We start from the raw sequence: 14,874 nt of genomic DNA on the forward strand, positions 1-14,874 counted from the left end.
TCCTTTTGTGAGAGCAGAGAAAGGTTTTTTTTTTTCTGGCAGGGCTGATGCCTGCCTAGAATTACATCGCCAGTATCCAGGGCGTGTTCCTGTCTGCAGTCCTGCTCGGCAGCCCTGGGGCAGCTGCGGGACACAGTGCCCTCCTTTGTGCGGCTCTGTTTGCCCAGTGGGGCAGGGCTAATGCTGTGCTGGAAGGTCCATTCAAACCTGTCTTAGGAGAAATGGGGAAATGAGCTCCAGGGGCTGCGTGCCATGGGCCGGGGGCTCCCACAGGCCTGCTGCCCCTTCCCACATATTCCGCCTCGTCTTCAGGAACCCACGGGAAGCAGAGGCAGCAATTAATTCTGCAATGGGGAGAAGGAAGAATCCTTGGAGGAATTTCTATCTTTAAGCCGACTTCTCTAGGGGAGAGATGAAAAGAGTATTTCAAAGTGGAAAGAGAGGCATGGGAAAGTGAAAGTATGTAAAACAAGGTCAGTAAATAAAGCTAGGTTGGGGCTGGGTTCTAGAAAATCTCGAAAGTCCTATGGAGGTGTTTAGGCCTTATAAGCCTGTGCTGTCCAATGGAACTTTCTGGAAGGATACACAAGCTCTCTATCCATCCAATATGGTTGCCAACAGCCACACAAGACTGCTGAACACTTGAAATGTGGAACTGAGTTTTTAAATTCTAAATTTAAGCACTTTAAACTTAAATTCCCAATTCAATTATTGGATAATTTTTATGAGTCTGGGACCCCTTAGGTACATGAACCTACTTTTTCAAAAGCAAATTGCTTTTGATAAACTTTTAGCATCCAATTTGGCATATGCTACCAATGTAAAATCTGCTCTGGATTTCAAAAACTTTTAGTAATGTTAATGTGAAATATCTTGTTCAGGATTTTTTATATCAACTGTATGTTGAAATGATAGTATTTCAGATAGGTGGAGTTGCATAAAATATGATATTAAAACTCCTGGCAGCTGTTTCTTTTTAAAACATGACTACTAAAAATTTTTTAATTACCTGTGTGGCTCACTTCCTGGTTCTATGGGACAGCAGTGTTACGGAACAGTGGGAGCTATGGAAGGTCTTAGAGAAGCGGAAAGGTCCAACCCTAGAAAGGGTAAATGAAGCAGAAGTCTTACAAAACAAACCTTGGAAGGCCCCTATGTGTGTGGGTAGAGGGGACAGGGGGCTACACACAGGTCCACAGAGGAAGGTTAATCGGGAGGACAGAAGGGAGTTTACAATACCACAGGACGTCTTTGTGTGCAAACAGGTTAGGGTTTAAAAATGAGAACGACTGTGACCAGTGACTGAAATACTGTCTCCAGTTTCCTCTGATAAACAGGAACAGAAAAGCAGAAGGAGGAGGGAGCACAAACATCAGCCCCAGGGTACGTCTTTATCAGGCTCACCCTGGCAGCACCCACATCTGTTTCTGGGTGGACTGGGCTCCGAGAGACACCAGCGGAGCAGCGTCTGGGGTAATTTACATCCGCCTCCAACGTCAAGGACGCGCTGTCCCTTCGTGTTTCAGGAAGGCAGACCCGGAACTGCCTAACCATTTATTATGAAGACTGAGTCATATAAAAACCACAAGGCGCAGAGAACACCCAACTATGAAAGCCTAAAATAGCACTGCCTGCCGTGGCTGCAGAGCACTACGGGAGGGGAAAATGAGGTCTTGGGGTGCCCTAAATTGTGCACACGGTTGGCTCAGACCTCCGGGAGGCAATGACAACTCCCAGGTGGAATTCCTCTGCTTCAAAACCACTGCCTTGCTCCCCCAAGAGCGAAGAAACGCGGCTAGGAATTGTGTCGTGCAGAGTGAACACAGGCGTTGGGGGCTGGGGCCTTCTTTCCAGGAACCCTAAAGAAAGGAAGGGCCTGGTTCTGGAAATCAAGGCCTGCCCCCAAAACCCAGCCCCCGGTTTATTGGCCCACATTAATCTTTCTTGCAGTCATATCCTACTATTTTCTGTGACGTCGGGACACACTGCCTGTTGGGAGCACCGCTCTTGGATGAAGCAAACTGCATAAACACACTTAAAATTCTGAAAAGAACAGGAGCAACAGTCTAGAATAGCTGAAGAAAAAAAAAAGGCCCATAACCAGCTGGTTTGAAAACTTCTAAATACATTCCACAGCCTCCCCTCCCCAGGCCCCAGGCCAGGAAATGCCACTTCTCAGGACGGCTTCTTTTTGTTTTTGTCTCCCCACTAGTTTCTTTTTAATTTAGCCTTCCCTCTCCCGCCCCAGGGCAGGAGGCCCACCTACCGGCCCGTCCAGGACGATCCGCTCAACACCCCCCCACTCCCCCACTCTCCCCCTAACACGCGTGTCAGCCTCTCCCCGCAGCACAAACACGAGACGGGGCCGCAGGCGCACACACCCCACGCTCCCCGAGAGCCCTCCACGGCCCCGCCTCTGGCCGCCTGAGTACCGAGGCACCGGCATGATTACATCTCCCGTTTGTCCTTTTTCTGGGACAAACTGGGCACCGACTGGAAAGCACCTCTGAGTTTTAACAAAGGGCAGGCCGGTTTTCCCACGCGAAGGCGCGGTGGCGCGACTCCCGTTGGCGGCCCTGGGGGGTTGGGGCGGTCGCCGCAGAGCCCAGGTTGTGCAGTTACAGGGAGTTTTGGCGGGGGCGAGGTGGGGGGCAGAACAAACAAGGGGTCCCCCCCACCGTTGTTTAACGTTGTTACTAGGTGGCTTTTCTCAATTGTCCGTTTAAAATAACATAATACTGAGGATGAGTCTCCGCCCGCCTTCCACCTGCCTCCGCGGAAATCAAGAAAATGCTCGGCTTGGAGGTTTGTTTTCACCATCTCTGAGCGACTCCTTTATTAGCGACTTCCAAATCCAGAAAGAGGCCTTCCAAACCCGTTTTTAAGACACAGAAAATGTGGCCCGGGCCGGCCCCCACGTGTGGGCCCCGGGCAGTCCCGCAGTGACGCTCTGCGGCCGCCGTCTGTAACTCGGAGGACTCAGGATTTCAGGGGCCGAAGGCTGTGTACCGACTGTGCCTGCGTGTTACCGAAAAGGAAAAGGAGGCATTCCTGATTCAAGGCGACCTAGGCTTTGCCTGGGACACTGGCCCATGGCCAGCTGCATGGTCCCAGCCCCCTGCTTTCTCATCTGAAAATATGCCACTTGGAATTTGGGGGTCCCTGCCTGAGAATGCCCTTTGTCCCAAGTCCCAACGATTCACTTGGTGCAAGACGCTTTCCAAAGTGGGCAGTAAGGAGTGAGTGGGTATTTATCCCAGGCCCCTCAGGAAAGCGGCTGGGGGTAACTCATTCATGGAACCCTGGTACAGAACAGGCTTTCTCAATCTTGTTTTCATGATAGCTGCCTCCCCAACTATCCTCCCACCCCCGGCCCCCAAGGAGAAAAATTAAAATATAATTCAATTTTTGCCTAACAAGAGAAATTAAATATTAAGAAATAAGATTTCCTTGGGCAGGGTTGAATTTTGGAGGGCCACACACCACTGTAATATCTAAAACGTTTTTTCACCTCTCCCCTCCCCCCAAACCGATTTTCACCCCCCTGGGTCCCGAGTGAGAACCCAAGGTGTGGAATGAGGTATTTGGGTCCAGTGGGTTTCCCAAATCAACATTTATTCATTCGCTTTCTAAAACGGGTCTCCTCCCCGTTCGGTGTCATAAACGCAATCGTTCGAATGCACTTTAAACCTTAACTGACCAAGTCTTGGGGTCCCTTACATCTGCGTATTCTCTTTCAGGCATGATCCAGCCCCCTCACGACTTAACCTCATGAGCCACAAACAAGGGAGGGAGTTAGGCAGGGGGAGGTGTCCGGCCGGGGGACCCTCCCCTCTGGCCGACGGAGTCAGGTGGGCCTGGGCTGGCTGCTGTCCGCTTCCTCCTGCACCAGTCACTCCGCTGGGTCTTGGATCTACATTCAATCTGCTGGGTCCTCACCCCAGAACAAAGTGAAGGGGGCTGAGGGATATCAGCTGACCAGGCCGGTTAAACCTTTGAGTCCAGAGGTCCTGGCCTGAGCAAACCCACCACACATCCTGCTCTTACAGACACCACACCCTGACTCTGGATTCACACCTGCATTAAGGTGAACCGTAATGGGCTCTTTACTGCAATGGGTGCTCTGATTCACACCCTTAAGTGCATCATCTCATGTAATTCTCTTATCACTGAGTCAGGAATTATTGTTTTCACTCCCATTCACAAATGAAAAACTGGGGCCCAGAGAGGTTACACCACTTGTCCAAGGGCACAGAAACACCTACCCCACCTTCAGAAAGAGGTGGGCTGGGGATTGAACCCACGTCCGCTGGACTCTGCAGCTCTTTAGACCTCAGCAACACATCTCTCATGCTGGGAAATTCAGACACGATCAACAGCTTGCTTTTGCACACCTCACTGCCAAATGAAATGTGAAAAGGAAATAAATCTTCAGTGGAAGCAATGCATGTGGGCACCTCAGGAGACACCACCTCTCTTTGCATTTACTGCAGACTCACCCCCACACAAGGCAAGATGACGAAATGCCTGCCTATGATGGATTCCAAGTGATCTTGTCACTGAGGACGTTGCAATCCAGGACACTCTACCCCCTCAGTAAGGGATCAGGAGGCCAGTAGCTTAATGAACAACCAAAGGCAGATGCCACAAAGCTCTTCCTTCTCGTTTTGGGGAGACAAACAAGGGGGAGATCTCAGAATCTCTGAGATGCATTGTCCCTCCAAAGCTGCATATTTAAAGCAATCTACTGCTGCAACACGGGGGAGGGCAGGGCAAAGGCCCCTTGCCAGCTGAGTCTCACAGCAGCTCAGTCTCAGCTTAGAATCGCTCTGCTGAAAGAGGAGCAAAAAGCCCTCAAAATCCCGGGGGCACGCCACACCCGGAGGCCCAGCGATCTTCACCCCCTAAGCTGATACTAATGAACTGATCCTGAAAACTCAGGACGAACTCTGAGAGGGACCTCGCTTCCAGCAACAGATCGGCTCCTAAAACGTTCAGCCTAAACAGTGAGAGAAGGCAGACCCAACAGGCCACATACGGTATGATTCCATTTATATGCAATGCCCAGAACAGGTAAATCCACGGAGACAGAAGGTCAGTTCGGGGTGGCCAGGGGCTGGGGACAGGGTGTCAGTAGGAAATGGGGAGTGACTCTTAACCAGTATGGGGCTTCTTTTTGGGATGATGAAAATGTTCTGGAATTTAGATAGAGTGATGGTTGCACAACAGTGTGAATGTGCTGCATACCACTGAATTGTCCACGTTAAAAATGATGAATTCTATGTGATTTTACCTCAATTAAAAAAGGCATTGCTAGAAACTTTCCATGTCACAAGCCAAAGCCTGCAATTCTAGCCTCCAAATTCACCCACTAGGTCTTAAGAGTTCAGCCCATCCAGTGGCCCCCATTTACCTAAAACCAAGATCACTGGGGTCTTCTTGACACCTCCCGACAGCACACCCCCCACTAGGGCTGCCCAAATGGAGGGGCTTCCCAGAACAGACTGGACCCCTGCTCTCCACCCCACCTCTCACTTCACCTGCAGCCACTGTTGCAAATCCTCTTGGCATCTGCAACCTGGCTCAGATGTCCCCAAACATGCCCTGGGCATGCTCTTTACTCTTTGTCCTGTTTCCTTCCTTCTTGACAGGTCTGCAAATTCCTCTCTCCTATCATATCCCAGCTTGTGTCACTTCTGCCAAGAAGCGAAGTCTGGCCTTCCCAAGGGAGAATTAATTCCTCCCCAAACGTCCCTACACAGTGCAGAAATCAAGGATGCAGAGTCTGCAGCCAGACTGCCTGTGGTCAACTCCAGGCTACCCCATGCCTCATGGCATGACTTCGGGCCCTCAGTTATTCCATCTGTAAAATGGGCATGCTGGAGGTTTCTCACGGCTCCGGCAGGGATTAAATGTACCCACTTGTGAAAAGCACCCAGAGCAATGAGGGACACATAAACACTCAGGATGTAGTAGCTGCTACTGATACGTGTTTCTCTGCCATACTTATCACAGAGCAAGTTTCTCTGCCATTCTTATCACAGATACTTATCACTTGTCTGTCTTTGTGATCAGTCTGTGGGTCCTATAAGGGCAAAGCTTGAAATTTATTAAAATCTGCAACCCCAGCTCGAAATACCATGGGGCTTCAAGTGACCCACCAGCCCAGTCTGCCTGGGAGAGAGGGGTTTCCCTGGATACACTGATTTTGGTGCTAAGACAGGGAAAGTCTAGGCAAAGCAGGCCAAGCTGGTCACCCTGTCACTTCAACAAATGTTTACGGAAAGTAATACCTAGGTATAAAAAGGACACAGCCCTTGCCAAAGGATGGCATCAAGACTTGGAAGCAGAAATAAGTAGGAGGGTTGTAGTCAAACAGCCTCAATTTTTCTGAGTCTGAGAAAACAAAGTTTTTAGTGGAAGATGTTTAAGTAACAACAAGCCTCAGTAGCGGATGGCCTTACAGTTCAGCTCAAGGTAACATAAAGATTTGGCCAAAGCATCCCCAAACATGCTCCAGCACTGGAATCACTTAACTGGGTTTGAAATCTTTCATTTCCCCCAGGATTCCTGAGGGGAGTGGTGTTTCTCAAAAGGGCACCCTGGGATGTTATGGCAGGAGGTCAAGTTGAGATGCGGGAGGAAAGAACTTGAAAAGGGAAGTGTGGAGGCGTGCAAACAGGAACAAGATCAAATCAGGAGGGAAAAAAAAAAAGCCACTGTCTCCAAACCTCGAGATCGGTGCATTTTCACTCCCTGATGCAAGCTTATCATGTGGCCAGTGTCCCCGCTCTGCAGGAGGCGCCCCTGAATTCTGTGGACGTGTACTCCTGGCTCTGGCTAGAGTTACAGAGGATAGTAAGGAGGGGGTGCTTCCCGCATCTGTGCCATCCATTCACAATCTGGGCTCGTGAGCAAGCCCTCCACTGCCGCCACCCTGAACTCAGAGACATGTCACTCCATGTTCACTGGCTGTCCTTGGCATGGCTCCAAGCCACCTGTACACACGGACGGTGTGTCATCCACTCTCCAGAAACGACACTGTCTCTTTGCACGTTGTCAAGAAAATTCAGAGGCTCTAACTAGCCTGTACCCAGATGCCATTAATACCAGCAACTCCTGCTGACATGTGCACAGGCCAAGGGAACAGAGGTGACACCTCTGCAGGTATCTCCATTCTCTGTGCTTCTTTATAACCAGCAAGGACTGAAGGGATGCCTTCGGCAGATGAGGGACTTTTGGAGTCTCAGGTCATTTTTCCTTCCCACCCGCACCTCTTTAGGGTAAAACAACCAACAAGCAGGCAGGGCCCAAAGGCAGCAGGAGAGGGCAGGATGCTAAAGCCCAGCGCGGAGGGCTCTCCTCAGGCAACCGCACGAGACGCAAAGGGCTTCGGGGCAGAATCCAATCAGGAACTGACCTGGTGGGAAACCAAGGCTGTGGCCGCTGAGCTTGGAGATGGCATAGAGGGGACGTCTCTGCTTGCTGCCCAAGATGCTGTCTCACCTGGGATTTTCAGAAACACCTGCGTGCACTCCCCTGTCATTTACAAGAGTGGAGAGGTGCCACCCATCTCTCAGGGGTCAGTAGGAATGGTGTGGGCCATGCATGGCCTTGAATACCCAAAGGTTATTCTGAGAAAACAGAAGACATGGAAGCATGTGAGCAGGCAGAGAGCATGGACAGGGGGCCCAAAAGGGCTGGAAGAAAATGAAGATGATGGCATTTTAAGGCAGTTGAATATTGAAGAGCAGAAGCTCTGGGACTAAGCTTCCTCAGTTCAAATCCCAATGTGGCCACTTCTAGGCTGTGTGAACTTGGGTGAGCCGCTTCATGTCTCTGTGCCTCAGTTTCCTCATCTGGAAAATGGGCTAATAATGGCGACTACACCTCAGGGCGCTAAAAGTGGATGTGCTCAGAACATTGGGCAGGAGGGTTACTATATAAACATTAGTTCTAAATAATGACAGGGAAGCAGAGTAAAGACCAGGGAGGGGGCTCACTTGCCTCCAGTGACACAGACCTTTCATCGCCAAGAGGCAGGAGGACCCAAGCACAGACCCCATCACACCACGTGCTCCTGTTTTGTGGCCATTATCTCCATGCCTTCACATGTTTGTCATAATCCCCTAGCGTCTGTCCCTCCTACACTTGCCCCCGCTGTGGCAGGCAGAATAATACCCCCGAGGTTGTCTGTGTGTGTCCGCATCCCCAGAACCCACATGTGAATATGAGAACTTCACCACTGTGATAAATTAGGGCCTTTGGACAAGAAAATGATCTGTTACCCCAGGGGGGTCCAATGTAAGCACAGGGGTTCTTCTGAGAGGCAGGAGAGAGAAGATGCTACCCTACTGGCTTTGAAATCGGAACAGGGGACCATGAGCTGAGAAATGCAGATGGCCTCTAGACGAAAAGGCAAGCAAGTGGCTTCTCCCCTAGAGCCTGCGGAGGGAAGCCACACCTTGATTTTAACTCAGTGACACCCATTCTGGACTCCTGACCTCCAGAACCATCAGATTAATGACTTTGTGTTATTTTAGCTACTGAGCCTGTGGTAATGTGTCACAGCAGCTGTAGGAGAGGAATGCACCCAGCCTCCCCACTGGGCCTCTTGGGGGGCTGCTCTCCCACCCCTCCCCACCAACAGTGGGGCCCCTGTGCCCACGCCTCCACTCCCTACAGACTTGATCCCCTCCACCTGCCACCCACCCCAGGCATCTGTCTGCCCACCCTTGGCTCTGTTCTCAGGCTCCAACTTCATTTTAACCCCGTGAGTGTGGCCACCCCGGCACACTGGGCAATGTCCCAGGGGACTCTGCTTCAACAGTGTCTCCTCCTGCCAGTCCTGCCCCTCAGCTGGCTCCTCCTCTGAGATCTAAGATGGTCAAAATCCTTATTAAAATGCAAAAAAATAGAACACCCCTAGTGCCCTGGCCTGGGTCCTCAGCCCCTACTTCCTCACTCAGCCTCGATGCCCCCCCCCGCCCACTTCCTGCTTCTTATTCTCTCCCAGGCTGGAAGGACTTCCTCCTTCTGGGCTAGCCTTGCACCTCCTTCAGGCGCTACTCCTTCCCCGTGAGCTCTCCCCCAGCAGGTCCTCAGGGACTCGGGGGACTGCACACAGTCCCTGTGGCCCTCCCACTCAACCCCACGCCCATCAGTCTGACCACTGGCTGTCCACCCCTGGACAACCGCTCCAGGTTTTCACACGCAAAATGATGCTCATCTCTCCCCAAACAGGGAGACGCAGGTAAGACGACACAGAGAAAGATGGTCAAGATTAGTATCCTCGGGGAGGTCATGTGGCCATCACACACCTGCTGACTTCCACTCTGTGGTCTTCCTCCCCAAAACCCCCAACTCCGGGCTCATCATGAGAAAACATCAGACAAGCCCAGCAGTTCTACAGTGACTTCCTCCAGGGAACCGGGCCAGGACTCCTCAAAACTGCCCAGGTCATGGGAGACAAGGAAGGTCTGAGAAACTGTCACTGACCAGAGAATGAGACGTGCCAGCAAAGCAGGATGGAGCATCCTGGACTGGGTCCTAGAAGAGAATCCAGTGGAAAGACTGGTGGCATTCAAATAAAGTGTGGAGTTCGGTTAATAGTCATCTACCAGCGTCAGTTCTGAATTGTAACAAATACACCTGACGATGGAAAACACTAACAACAGGGGGTACTGGATGGAGTGCTGAGGCACCTGTACTAATTTTGCAACTTTTCTATAAATCTAAAACTATTTATTCTAAAATAAAGGATTTTGTACTTTATAGAAAACCCACAACTGATGCCAAGGTATTTTTTTTTTGCCTGTCATTAGATTTGCCTTGTTCACACTGGCAAAGAGGAAAACATTTGGTAGCACCTGGAAACCTGGCCTGGATGCAGACACTACCCCCGGTCCACAGAGGCTCGCACAATGGAAGCATCTACCAAAATTTAACAGGCACGAGTCCTTTGACCCAGGAGTTCCTCTAGAAATCTGTATTAGACGTCACCCCACGCACGGGGGAAGGGACATGACAAGCACACAGGGGTGTTCACAGTGGGGTTCCTAGGAGCCGCCTGGCTGTCCTTCAGCAGGGGACCGGGCAGATCAGTTACAGCCCATCCGTGCACGGGGTCAGGAAGCAACCACCAGAACAGAACCAGGAAGTGCGGTTTCCTCTGACACGTGTCACTGCACGGACAGGCCTGAGCAGCGTCTCCAGGAGGCCATCGTTGTGTATAAGGAAGAAGGACATACACTTCTCCTTATGTAATATGCAGGAAATGTCTCCAAGAGGGCAGACACTGGTAACCGGGGCTGCCTGTAAGCAGGGGAGGGGTGTGGACTGCGGGTGCAGTGGGACAAATACGGTTCACTTGTCCGTCGTTGGGGAGCTTTTGTATACTGAGCCATAGCATGATTGCATAATCAAAACTGAAGAGAAAAATGAAAAAAAATTAATACTATTTAATTATCTGGTAAGTTAAATAAAATATATTAATTATAATGTAAATTTACAGTTGTATCATTTTTTATCATAATTTAGTATGTGTTATATTTATAAGTGAAGTAAAAATAAATATTAAGTCTAAAGTAAAATAAATTACATCTTTTTTTTTTTCTTAATGGGGAAAAAAAATGAGGCTTCTGTGCATACCCATCTCTGCCCATCCCAGGCCCTCCTCCCGGGCCCTTCCTGCTGCCGCTGGGTGACATGACGTCATCACAGTCCTTTGTCCCACATCCTGCCCGGCACCTGACACCCAGCCCCTCCCTCAGTGTGTCCAGAGTGATTAAAGCTTCTGGTTACTTCAGTTTGGTGGGATGTGCACTCTACCATTCCCGCTTTATTGTCCCCTAAATTTGTACTAACATCCTATTTACCAAAATAAAATTATCTTCTTTGTATGATGAGCTATGATCCATTTCTCTGGCAGGAGGTTCTGAAGGCCAATGGTGGACACAGAGCTGGGGAGACATGGACCCTCCCTCGTGGAGGCATTAAGGAACCCATATGGGGAAGCAAAGTTAATCAGCATGGGGAGATGTGGAAGCAGACACAAAGGGGAAATCTAGTCCAGGTTCTAATGTGAGTGGAGGATCTGGGGGAAACAGGCAAGAGCAGGAAGAGGGGAGCAGTGTGGCTGGACCTGCAGAAGCATGCTCCCCTGTGTCCTGTGGGAAGGCGAGCAATGGGTGGCCAGCAGGGCAGGGTTGGGTAACTGGAGCCTTCACATGCCCAAGAGCCTGCAGGGCCCAGGTGAGCGGGGCACCAGCCTGGGCCTTTTGGGGAGGGACCCCACACAAGGCTTCCACTTAATTAACCAGCAGCCCAAGAGCGACTTGAAACCCCCCAAGAGGTATTCAACTCCTGCCAAGAAGGAGAGTTTCAATTCTATAAATAAGCCTCAAAACCTAGAATACCAAAAGAAAGCAACCACAGAAGCCACCCAACCGCTCCCTGGCAGCACAAATAAACACACATCAAAGGCCCCACAGCCCAGGGTCCTCTCCCAGAATCACGTCTAAACACAGTGAGAACGCCAGCTTCCTAACTTCTGGTGTTGCTTCACGAAGCTGACCTACAGCCTCTTGCGACGACTATCTTAACCATTTTCTAAAATCAATCCCAAATTTCTCTCTGCCTTCTTAAAGTCTGTACAAAAAAACAATAAATAAGAATAGGCTTGTCAGCATCTCGTGGTTCTGTGCTATCCCCCAGGCTGCTGAGACTCCAACCTGGAGCTGGTCACAATCCCCATCCCACCCCTCTATTTGTTGCTGGGGCCTAGAAGCTTCTGAGGACTGTAAAACCAGAACTCAATGTGTAAGGACTCACCCTAAAGTAAGAGTTACTAGTTTCCCCGGGGGTGCCCCCCATGAGTAGGGTAAACAAGCTCGGGCAGCTGTCTTGATAAATATCTCTGTTTCTTGGGAGGCTCCTATTTGTTTATTTCCTCCATTCTGGCTGTATTCCAGATGCCTGGAGTATTAGAACTGTCACTCTTTGAAAGTAAGGGAAAACAACAGTCTCGCTTTTAGCAAGACTACAGGGGAAAGCCGGGTAGTAAAGGTTACCTACTGTGTGCTTTCAAGGCCTGCCCTGCTTCGCCTGGACTATCCCACACAATCCAGCCCTCACTGACATATGCCTTCCTCCTGCCTCCCAACTGCTTCCTGTCTGCAAGTAAGATTGTTTTCCTAACTGGACCACATCACACACCTCTCCGGGGAAAGGGCTGTGTTCTACATTTCTCTGGATTCCCCATAAGGCTTCGGAAAGTGGTGTATACAATACATCCTTGAAGAGCTTAGATGCTGTGCGCATACACGGCACGTACATTGTATATATGATGGGGAGATCTAAAGCACAAGCTCTTAAAACTGTCTGTTTTTTAAATGAAGAAAAGACAAATCTTCCTTCCAGAAAAATTCCACATTATGTGTAGCTTTCTCCTCTCCAGGAGGTGGAGCTCAATCCCCCACCACCACTCAACTGGGACCAGAGTGGATTTATTATTTTCTTTTAAAGAACTCTTTAAAAAAGAGAAAGTGACCCTACCATGGAAAAACATGGCAACCATCGCCTCAATCTAGCGATGAAGGTTATATTATTAGCAGTGTCTTGTGCGCATCATGTGCCCCCCGATGCGATGTGACAGGGCAACTTCACTTCTGCGGCTTTCTTCCCAAATTCACCACCCCAGTGTAATCAGGAGGAAAACATCAAACTCAGTTTGAGCGATAGTCTATAAAACTTCTGATTGGTACTGCTCAAGCACAGCCATTAAAAACAGGAAAGACTGGGAAACCCTAAGAGGCCAGAGAAGACAGGAGGTGGGGCGATTCCCATGCTAAGTGGTACCCTGGACAGGGTCTTGGAACTGGAAAAAAAGGGCATTAGCGGAAAAACTGGTCAACTCCAAATGAACACTGGAGTTTAATAGTGGGGCTTCTCTGTCAGTTTCTTAGTTTGACAGATGTATTTGGTAATGATGGAAAACAAACCCAGCAAGGGGTGTACAGGAGCGCCAGATACTAACTGCAGCTTTCCTGCAAATCAAAAATTAAACCATAAGGTGAACTGGGGCAGGCAGGCTTCACCAAAGGCATTCGAGCTCAATTAAAAAAAAAATTTTTTTTTCAAAGGTATGATTTTTGTTTTAATAACATTTTTTAAAAGTATATTTTGGTTAACTACAAAAAGATTAAGTAGAGGAGGGGGTGTGATTAGGGTTTCTAATATTTCTATTGGGGAGATGAAAAAAAGAAAGAAAAAGATACCCCAAAATTTACACTAATGGATGAGAACTTAAAGTTTAAGGAATCTCTAAACTCCTTCCAGCTGAAGGCATCCTGATGCCTGGCCACAAATCTGTACCTCCCACCCACCCCCTAAGAAGGAGATTTCAAAACTCTCAAAGTTGTTCTAACCACATGTGGGTGACAAACTCTTCTAAAAATACATCTGTATGCTGCGTGTAGAACTATTTTCCAGATTCAGGTACAAAACAACCCACAAAGGGCAGGACCTTCAGAGAGAAGATAAAGCAGCTTTTTCACCACCAACTTAATCCTCCAAAATCAGTTCTTTCGGGAAGAAAAAGGAAAGATTTTCCATTTTACTTCCCGCCCCCACCCTCCAGCCCCAGAAAAGAACCCCAGAGACCTGCTCTGAGAATATGTGCATCACAGAAGTGAGCCAAGAAAATGGGGGTTCCTTCGGTAAAAGCCACATGTGCGAATTGCCAGATCTCCTAAGAAAGCAGCCTCGTTTGTACAGAAGGTGGAAGACCAGCTGGTTCTCTGGAGAGAAATGTTCTTTACAGATCCTGCGCATAAGTGAAACTTGATTACAAAGACCCTTAAGGAACTACTGGACCTGCACATTTCTTAAATCAAAGATCACTCAAATTTCTTAAACCAAGGGCCATTGGTTAGCAATCTTTAAACTACAAAGATTCTGTGTGCTGTTTTTGTCGTAATGGAATTTAACCTGTTCCAGAAAATGGCCAAGGCGCTTCTTAAATTTTAAAATAATAAGGAAGAAGAATTTAGACAAATGGGGAAATTGGGATCTTCAGCCCTCTTGGGAAGAAGTGAGAAAGTCATCGTCTCAGGCAAAGGAAACAGTAACAAACGTACTGAGGTTCTCAGGCTATTTGACTTCAAATTCAAATCTGCTATCCTCAGTTAAAACACAAATGCTCACGGAACTATTTCAGAGAAATGTTTTCAAATTCCATCTTCTGAATTCAGTCTGTCCTGCAGGGCGATATGTTCCCTAAGTCAAGGATAAAGTTACCAGAGCCAGGTTCAAATATGGCACAACTACAAATTACAGTGATTTGTGGCATGGAAAATGCTTTCACGGGGGATTTGGGCTGCTTCCCGTGAATCAGAGAGGGCAATTTCCTTCTGGATTCCTGGTGAAACCACATGAATGATGGTTTCTGATAAAATGGCACAACGAGAACCCTACAAGGATAGGATACAAAAGTCTATGCACCCTGATTACAACTTCATAAAACACAGGCACCATGACAAAGACTGAGCCACTAAGGAAAACTGATGCTGGAGGCTGCATTCACATGGTCGGTTTATACGGGATTTTCCTATCTTCCACACTTCCTGTAATATTATTTTTAATATAACTTTTAGAAATATCAATGCAAAAATCTATGTCTACCTTCCCTGGACTCAAAGTTAAGGCAAATCGATGCTAAGCTCTTAAATCTGCCCAGCAACACCATCAATTCTAAAGCTCCATGAGCTAAGTAGTTTAAATGAACACTGATAAAGAAGAAATAAAGGAAGTACCTCAGGCTTTTAGGATCCTGGTGAATTAACTTGCTACCTATTTACGAGGTGAGCAGGGAAT

The 14,874-nt window shown here is 48.7% G+C and overlaps 1 long non-coding RNA gene across 2 annotated transcripts in view; it reads right to left on the reverse strand.

Moving 5' to 3' along the window:
- Window positions 1–2,310: 2,310 nt before the first annotated feature.
- LOC140843975 (uncharacterized) overlaps window positions 2,311–14,874 on the reverse strand; it is a 104,270-nt gene continuing 91,706 nt past the window's right edge. Inside the window, exons 3-5 of one of the 2 annotated variants that reach the window (XR_012121974.1) lie at window positions 7,421–7,634; window positions 4,271–4,398; window positions 2,311–3,018 (exon numbers count right to left, since the gene is read on the reverse strand). This is a non-coding gene — a long non-coding RNA (uncharacterized lncRNA). Of the gene's footprint in view, window positions 3,019–4,265; window positions 4,399–7,420; window positions 7,635–14,874 lie in introns of both variants that reach the window. The other variant, XR_012121975.1, reaches the window with a different exon arrangement.

This window comes from Manis javanica, chromosome 10 (genome assembly GCF_040802235.1).
Source record: "Manis javanica isolate MJ-LG chromosome 10, MJ_LKY, whole genome shotgun sequence".
In the NCBI taxonomy this organism is placed as follows: Eukaryota; Metazoa; Chordata; class Mammalia; order Pholidota; family Manidae; genus Manis; species Manis javanica.